The following is a 9,590-nucleotide window of genomic DNA, read 5'->3' as shown; positions in this document are numbered from 1 at the left end:
CTTTCGAAATGTTATTGACCTGACCTGATAAACAACGAAGTATCCCTTTGTACGTTGATCCAATGTCTCATTCACGCAAACATGAAAGTAACACACTCAAAGACTTCAACTTTCTAAAAATGCCACTATGTTTTCAAATCTTTCCTTCGAGTCGTGGAAAAGATTGATCTGTCAGTCGGGAAGTTATCCCAGCATGTTGCATAATGTGAAGAAGGGCGTTCTTCCCGGCTATCAGCACAAGGCTGATTACTCACTAGCACAGCGAGCAGCAGTAACGCTTCGCTAACCAGAACGGTGTAGCTTCCACGCTAGCCATAGAGACTGACTGGTAAAGCGGCGGTCGATTACTCAAGTGGCAAGAATACGGTGCGATACTGATGAGCCCAGCCTCATGGGCGAAACATGTGTCTATCGCTGTCTATTCGATGCTACAATCGGCTGCCAAAATAACTTAAATGTTGCATAATGTTGTTAACTTTTGAGCTGGTGATAACCTCTGTGAAATGTTTGACTCCACATGGATAGATAGTGATTTTGTGTGATGGTTTTTGCAATGTCGTACTCCACTCCATTAAAAATTTTAAATTTGAAGTAATGTGTAATTGTAAACCAGGTGACAATTGGCGGAAAGTTTTAACAATAGCTGCGAAGCGTGGCATAGATTGGCCAAGTTTGGCAGCTAATTGTTAATGCTTTGCTGACTTTTAATGAAGAGACGCAACCGTAGAACGTGGATTCAGTTTGCTTTCTCGGTTGCGAACTCCAACAAGAAATCGCTTGCGTTGTTCAACTGCAGATAAACTTATGCGTATGAGGTTAAATGCTGCATCATATAAAACATTCAATTATGACGCGGCATACGCGCACTGGCACGGCAACGCGAGCGCCGAGCACGCTACAACGTGAGCGGTGAGATTGTTGAGGAGTTAAATCACTTTGTAAATGCGAACCATTAGAGCGTAACGTGTTTTTTTTATTTGGTCATTCTTACTTGTTTTTATTCCTTTCCGTTGTGCAATAAAAGATGTCTGTGACCACCGGATGTTGCAAGGTTGAGTTTCGCTGATGAACATTGAAGAAACGTTTGTCTGTTCTAACTTTTCTCAGATATAACAGGACAACGTTTCTCAGCGAAACTTCATGTTGTAGCTGGTCAGGAAGTGCAAATTTTGGTTTGTATCAGCTACTTGAAAAGAAATATTTTCATCAGAAAAAATGACCGAAATAAATTAAAAATGACCGAATTTTTTCAAGTCATTTCGCACAAATGACCGAAAAGTCTCAGCGAAAAAAAAAACCCAGGACTTGCTTTTGTTATAAGGAAATTTGGATTGTTGTTTTCAATTGTGTTTATTGCGTCATTACACGACTGTCATTAACGCACTGATTTATTTGCAAGCAATCTGCTCCAGTATACTTCAGGGTCGGTTAATTAAGCCATCAAACATTGCAGAGTTATTCTGTTGTAAAAAATCTTCTTCTACAGACACAACTACACAATACTGTAGTGTGATTTTGTGCAAAATCTACATGCAAAAATATGTCCGGTTGAGATATTAAATGTCCGCTGAAAGGGCCAGTCCGGTAGGACATGTTTGACCGCCAGAAAAAAGTACAAATTTTGAGGCCTGAGTATAGCTCTACGTTCATTTCAGTAATATATTATTTTTATTCATATGGAAGCTACGGTACACCACAGAAGCACTGAAAAAACCATGAAGTTATCTTAGTCAAGGTTCTGCCAAATCCACTTTGGAAAATTGTTCTACAGGCTACCATTTACGGTAGTCACTTAAAATAATGAGCTTCTTGTTTTATCAATGGCCAAGCTTAGAATCAGTTGAATTGTACTGGATTTCTGGGGTAGAGCAACATCCGAAATTGGCTGGGCAGTGGGCAAGGCTTGGTTCATTTTGAAAGTTTGTCCTCAAACCAGTGTTCGAAATTAGCATATTTTTACTTTGGCAAAAATGTTGCCGAGGCAGAACGGCAAAAGTTGAAATTGCTTCGGCAATTGCTGTGAACATTTATTGCGAAAAAACTGTACCAAAACATGTAAAACGAGAAGCGAAAAATATACTAGAGTAGTCTATCACAACCGCATTGTTTGATTTGTTGTGATGTGATAATGCCAAAAGTAGCGATAAAGCGAGCACCGCGACACGCACGCTGTTACGGTTATTCACGTTAAGTAACTCACGGGAGGGGGGGGGAGTAAGTTAATTTTGGTTTGATTTAACATTCGAGTCAGTACACAAATCGATTTAGTTTTTCCGGCGGGTTATATTGCGTAACAACAATTTTACATTAATTCGACATCTAGCGACGTTGAATTATCATAAAATAACGTTATTTGCTCAACCAGATACCAGTAACAAACTAATAGCTCCCTGCGAGAAGATTGCCTCGATTTACATTTAAGTTAACATAATTTCGGCACAATTGGGACACTGCGAGCAACACAAAGTCTGTTTGATAAAGAACTAGTTAGAATCGGTATTATCAGATGTTGTATCAACTGGACAAGATAACGGAAAGCGAGGCGCAATAAGGAGTACATGCTTACAATAATTTGATGTGTACTGGCGTAAATCAATGCAAATAGGGTGATATTTCTATAAAAGATTCAATTCTCCCAGCTGGGCACGTGTCTAAGCGCCGGCGAAGTAGGAAATACCGTAACCCAAATAAAACATCCAGCAATAGTAAGATTGAATCAACATCCTAGTCTGGTGTAGTCTAAAAAAAATTGGCTGTGGCTATACTTACACTATATAGTGTAATAATAGCCTCAATAGTGTTGCCAGATAAGGAATTCTGCCCTAATTTGAGATAAGTTTAAAGCTGTTGAAAACAAAAACTTGCCGTCAACCGGGGTGACTTTGTTCACCGGGGTGACTTTGATCAGCACTGTTTTAGCTTTGTAACTGCCAATTTGAGTAACTGGACTTCGCTCAAGTACTTCAGACCCCATCCTTGGAATTTGAGCGAAGTCCAGTTACTCAAATTGGCGATTACAAAGCTAAAACAGTGCTGATCAAAGTCACCCCGGTGAACAAAGTCACCCCGGTTGACGGATGTATTTTGGAAATTTTTTTTAGTCCTGGGAAGAACAAAACCCTAATCTTATTCCTTAAATCCTAACTCTAACCCTTACCTTCACCCTTCCTAACTTTAATCCTAACTCCGGCAACACCTGATTGTGGAAAAATAACCACTTCCAAAAAAATTAGTTTTTTTTGTAATCTTGTGGTCCTCACAAGCGCTCGTGTGGTTTCGGCATTTTTATTGACTGCAGACTGACAAAGCCTTTGATAGGTCATTCCTGGTAGTTTCGCGTACTTGTACATCTACAAGTATGCGTAGGCTCTACTACTTGTAAACTTGTAGACTCTACAAGTATGTGAAACTACCAGGAATAACCTATCAAAGGCTTTGTCAGTCTGAGGACAAACTTTCAACTAAGTCTTTTAACCAAGCCTTGCCCAGCCAAACTTTCAACCAAGTCTTCAACAAAGCCTCTACAACGTAGAGGCTTTTGAATTAGGGACAGTGACCGAGATTAACAGAATTAAGTTTTTTGATTGTTGTTGCTGGGAAATTATTCAATCCACTTGGTGTTGCTGAATGGCGAGCAGTCCTGAAACGTGTTGTCAAGTGCACATCACGAGAGTCAAACCAGCGCCATATGATCTTGAATTGGGCACTTTACCACTAAGCTAACGGGGCAGACGTTACGGTACTGACTAGTTTGAGTTTTTCTTTTTTACAGATGCACTTCCTATCGAATTTCATATCAATAAATTAGCCTAGCTAAATTATAATAATCTATTGTCTAAATTGTATATCATAGTCTAGAATAGGAAATTATAGTCTATTGCGCATCTTGTACAATATAAATTGTAAGCTGATTTGGTTTCACAGACAGTGTCAAGTGTCAACCATTCTCTCCAGTTTATATCACTTTCCTTTAATTTCACATCAATGACAATTGACAATGATCTATCAAAGTCAAAGACCTTCGGTGTTGCCAGTCTTTCAGATTTTTTTTTAGGTAAACCGTCTCGGGTGAAAATTGAAGATGTGCAAGACAATTCCAGAATAAAAAATATTATATTTTTAACTTATTATTACTTTTTTAACATTTTTTTTCAAAAAAATACGCAAAATTGTTGAAGCATTTATGCTTATGGACTGGCTTGAGCCGTTGCAATGGCAACGGCTTTTCGAAACGCCTCGGCCGATCTTGAAAACTCATTCCGACTGAGCAGAGCACATCCCATGGTAAACGGTAACGCCTAGAACATCACACGGCAAGGCGAAAGAGAAAATTGAATTGAATCCTGTCTTTGTCATGAGTTACCATGAGGGTGGGGGGGACAGGTTATACCTGGGACTGGTATATAAGTCCCCCCCCCCCGCCCCCCTTGGTAACTCATGACAAAGACAGGACTCAATTCAATTTTCTCTTTCGCCTTTACCGTGTGATGTTCTAGGCGTTACTGTTTACCATGGAATGTGCTCTGCTCAGTCGGAATGAGTTTTCAAGATCGGCCGAGGCGTTTCGAAAAGCCATCATCATTTGATGTTCTAGTTTTTTCCATGGTAAACTAGCAGCCAACCTGAAAGGAAAATAAATATAGACACCAAGATATGACAAGCCGAACTGACCAAGAAAGTGACGATATTGAGAACATTACTTCTGTCCTTTAATTGAAATGTGCTTTGAATAAGGGCGATAGTCAACATTTAAAAAAAAGCAAAGAGAGAAAAAGAGCAAGTGAATTATATGAATAGTCATTACAGAACGCAACGTACCAGACTTTTCAAGACTAACAAAAACGGTAGACTACAGTGGATAGTATTAGTTAAAACAGCATAAAAATATAAAAAGTTTTTTGTGGACTAACCATTTTTTTAAGTCACGTAGATACCGTACGTTAATATAATATTGCAGTCAGTCAATTGTGTCCCGCTTAATTGCAACCGTGATCGTATTTACAATCTGTAGGCCGCCACAATAGATGGAATGCTACACGCGTCGCACGTAATATTGTGAGCTTTCATCTGGAAACATTTTTGATAGAAACTAAACTAGGAGAACGTTTAGCCGTCGTCAGCGTAGGCCAGCGGCCCAAAGTTAGGGTAAGAGAGGCAGTCACCTCGACGACGTGGGCTCAATTTTCACCCCTGCCATTACGCTATTATTTTTTTATATTTTAATTACCAGAATTGAAAACTAAATTTTGCAATGCTACCGTATGAAGTCCATGTAGCCTAGGCTAAAAACATGTTTGGAATTTTCAAGGATAGTTTGTAAAAAAATATTGAATTGAATCATTTTCACACAATCAACTGACATTTTCTGAACTGAAAAATCTTTTTTGGAAGCTTCATCCTGGCAGTTTTACTTATGCTGCTTAGCCTTGAGTCTTTAAAAAACTGACAAAGGTCTGGTCACCAAGATTGACAGAGTGAAGTTTCCCGCTGTCTTGAAGTGTTGTCTGTGAATTGTTCTATCCACAAGTTGTCGCTGAATGGAGAGCAGGCTTTGAAATGCTCATGAGTAAAAGACACTTTAACCGTATCTGTCACTGGCGTAGACCTTATGGTCTCGCCCTCTGCTAATTCAGCAATTTCACATAGAAGCAGTGACGCTAGAAACCTGAGATTTCTAGACTTTTACTTTTTTATCTTGCCCAAATTTTAATCCCGAATATGTTGGTATCGGATAATTGTGAAGTTCACAATAAACCTTTTGTCACAGCCAGTTATGAAATGCAGGAAAATTTCGTGTTTATTCAATAGCTTGATTGACAGTTTACTATTAGCGTGCGGTTTCATTTTGTGCTTGTCAGTCAAACGCAACGGCGCTAAAATTTCAGGCAGCAAAATCGGTCTTTTTACATTGATTCAACGTCGATTTTGCTGTCTGGGTAGAGAGTCGGTTTCTGACGCAATATGAGTCATTCTTAATTGCTGGCAGACAATAATTAGGAAGGTAATTCGTTATTTGCGCAAATTGCTTTGTAGTGCAAAAAGTGCATGGAATACTGTTTGCACAGAAACAGAAAAACAAAATTGATGAAATTCTGTGTTCAATACAAGAAGACTTTCAAAATGAAATGTCAACTGAAAAATTTGACCAAGAAATGGCGAAAATAGGTCTAAAACCGAGTCTTTATCACCTTTTCTACCTAAAATACACAATGACAAATATATTTTGCGAAATAAATTGATTGAAGTGATAGATAAGGCTTTTGACCAACGGCATACTTTTTCCCGGTGTTATTTGATATAAGCCGACGGAGTAATTAGCAATAAGAGAGACGTAGACCTGATGGTCTCGGCCATAACTCTTGCCGCCAAAAGGAAGCAGTGACAGATACGGTTAATAGTAGGCTAACCACGAAAGTCGAAACAGTGCTTAGATCTTGATGTTTCTTCGTCCATGAAGTGAGGCTCAACTAAGCTAGCTGAGCGTAGCCTACTGTAGGGACCCGTGATGAATATCCATTGTTTTCAACCTTATGCAAAACGTTTTTCTTCTATAATCTATAATATTTGCGTTCCTTAAAAAACTCACTTGTTGTAAACAAAAATATTTGATAAATCGTTTTCCACCCAATAACACACCGCAGCTTTCACCAATGATTCTGTTCAATAGCGATTGATGGCTTTCAATTTTCTCCATTTTAGCAAAACATTGCAGTATGACGTCAAATCGGTGATTTAATCAACAATAACTTTTAAGAAATAGCGTCAATAGACCTTTTGCATATCAAACCAACAGAGCGTGACGTTGGAGTCGTGAACGACTAGCCGCTGTTTGCAATGCTGTGCGATAAGGTTAGTGGCGTAGTTTGCAGGCGAATAAATTGTTTAACGTTTGCTTGAGCTGTTGTTTTATGGTTTTTACAGACATGTATCAGTGTTTCAGTATAATTTTCCAGAAAATAAAACTCTTTTAAGTTGTAAACTTAGGCTACAGAAGTGTTAACCTTCGACCAGTTCTTTACTGTATTGGAAGCAATCTTGCCCGGCAAAGATGGGAAGAATTTCCTGAATTATACAGCTTCAAAAGCTAAGCATGCAAATCAAAATGTTGATGTAGAAGCAGAACTTAATGACGATGCTACTTTTAAAATACCTCAAAATGATACAGGAGTACTGCATCTAGGCTACATAGACTGGCGGTGGAAGATGAAGTTTTCTTGGTGTTGATGAAGCTTCGCCTGGGTTTGTTTTATACAGACTTAGGCACAAGGTTTGGTATTAGTTCTGCATTCGTATTGTAGGCTACACCGTATTTTTCATTCATGAATGCATCTCATGTATTTAAAGTTGATTAGTTTGAACATATTCCGTCATCGTGATGTTATCATAGCAGCCATGAAGCCAGTAGCCAGACTTCAAAAAGGACTAACTTACTCAAGCACCATGATCATCATCGACTACACCGAAGTAGCCTACGTCTCGAAACACCATCCTCACTTCACCGTCAGTCGCAAACGTACTCAAACTATAAAAGTACGAACACTGCAAAGGCATTAGATTAGTGGGAGTTGATCCAAGAAATGGGGGTATTAGCCTATGTTTGTATCTCAGTTGTACACTGGTAATGTGAGTGACAAAGAAATATGTCAGAGGAGTGGATTTTTCACCTTTTGAAGCAGAAAACAGCTGCTAATGAACTGCACTTCAATGATGCTGTTATGGCCGAAAAGGGGTTTCTTATAGAAAAAGATTTAGCCTACATGGTATTGGTCTACATTTGAATATCTCACCGTTCCTAGGTAGGCCTCAAATGAGTGAAGACGAAGTGTTGAATACACGAAGTATTGCACGCCATCGCATTCATGTAGAGAGCGGGCCATAAAAAAATTCGTCAATTTCACATCTTCGACAGGAAAATACCAATGACTATGCTTGGCAGCACCAATGAAGTGTTGTTGGTTTGTTGCATATGTTATGCAGAATGAAAATAAAATGTTGCAAGACAAGGTACCACTAACGTGATCCATAATTCCCGGTTAAAATGCACACGCTCCACAATGGCCGTCCTAAATTGCCTTTCCTAGTCTGTTAGCCAACACTATGATTAAAACGAACAAGAACTGAAATGTACCGATAACCTACATTAATTCATAAACACAAAAAATTTACTTTCACCTGCCAGCAACCTCACGCTTGCTTGCAATAACAAGAAACGCCTTCATAAACCGTAGAAAACAAGCGATTCTTAACCCTCGGACTCCGCGTAACTCAAACGTCACGCTCTGGTGATTTTGAATGTGCAAAAGGTCTATTTTAAGTTGCTGAGAAGTAACAACTACTCAATATCTCCACAGTTCACCTCTATGACGAAATCTTACCGTGAGTTCACCTTTGTTGTTCTACAATCGTAAACATATTGTTGAAATTTGCAAATTTTAAATTACTGGTACGCAATTACTTGTCTTTTCTTTTAATCTAAAAACGCTTTATATACCTATACACAAACAAGTTTTACACACATTATTTTATTTCTAAATGCAAAATATATTCTTTCTATTTAAAACTCGGTGTTCTAAATTCACCATTCGAACTCACAATTTATATAGAAATTCCTTGATACTTATTTCTTTTCTTTTTTCCTTTTTTTTTTTTTTTGAGACTTATTTCGTTACCTGTGTGTCATCGGAGCGTAGTTACGCAAGCAGCGGTTCTGCTGTCATCAGGGGTTAAATAAAAAAAATCTCTAGAGCCCTGCATGGAGATCATAAACATTTAAATAAAAAATCTAGAACCCTTGCAGTACCAAAAGATGTATATTTTACAGTCTTTATTTAAATTCTTATTTACCGTAGTGGTCTAAAAAAATATTAGATCAATAAAATTTATTATTAGTTCACACTTTAAACCCCCTTTTAAGCTTTTGAAATAGAAAAAATAATTCATCAATACATAAAAGCTTCCACAACTCATTTCAACAACTTCTCTCGGGGTAGTGGGGAAATGGTGCCAATGAGTGAGAAACCGCTCATGACAAAATTTGAGATTTGTAAAAAATTGTCTTCAACCTCCTCATGGGGCCCAAAAATCGAAAAATGGGGTCAAAAACGCAGTTTTTTTTTCAATATTTTTAGTTTGGGTAGATACAATATTATTCTTTCAGCTTCCTCACAGCTTCTGAAAATTTCCATTTTGCTAAAAATTTTGCATCTTTGTGGGTGGTTAGCCTACATGATACATAATTGCGTTAGACATTTTGCCAGCTATAAAACGTCATTGTATTTCTCTTTATAGACCTGCCCTGAGCTTTTGCGTCATTTTTTAATGAAATTGGGTTAATTTGGTAGGAAAAAGTGATGTCCTTTTATTTGAATTTACGTCACTGATGAAGTTTGTAGTTATGTAACCACAAACAAAAATGCAAAATTTTTAGCAAAATGAAAATTTTCAGAAGCTGTGAGGAAGCTGAAGGAATAGTTCAAATGACGCCAATTTTTTTTCTTAGGTTAATTAGATATATCTAAACAATATTACTAAAAGTATCTACCCAAACTAAAAATATTTTTAAAAAAATGCGTTTTTGACCCCATTTTTCG

The sequence above is a fragment of the Aplidium turbinatum genome, chromosome 3 (genome assembly GCF_918807975.1).
Source record: "Aplidium turbinatum chromosome 3, kaAplTurb1.1, whole genome shotgun sequence".
NCBI classification, from domain to species: Eukaryota; Metazoa; Chordata; class Ascidiacea; order Aplousobranchia; family Polyclinidae; genus Aplidium; species Aplidium turbinatum.
This window is presented reverse-complemented; position numbering follows the sequence as displayed.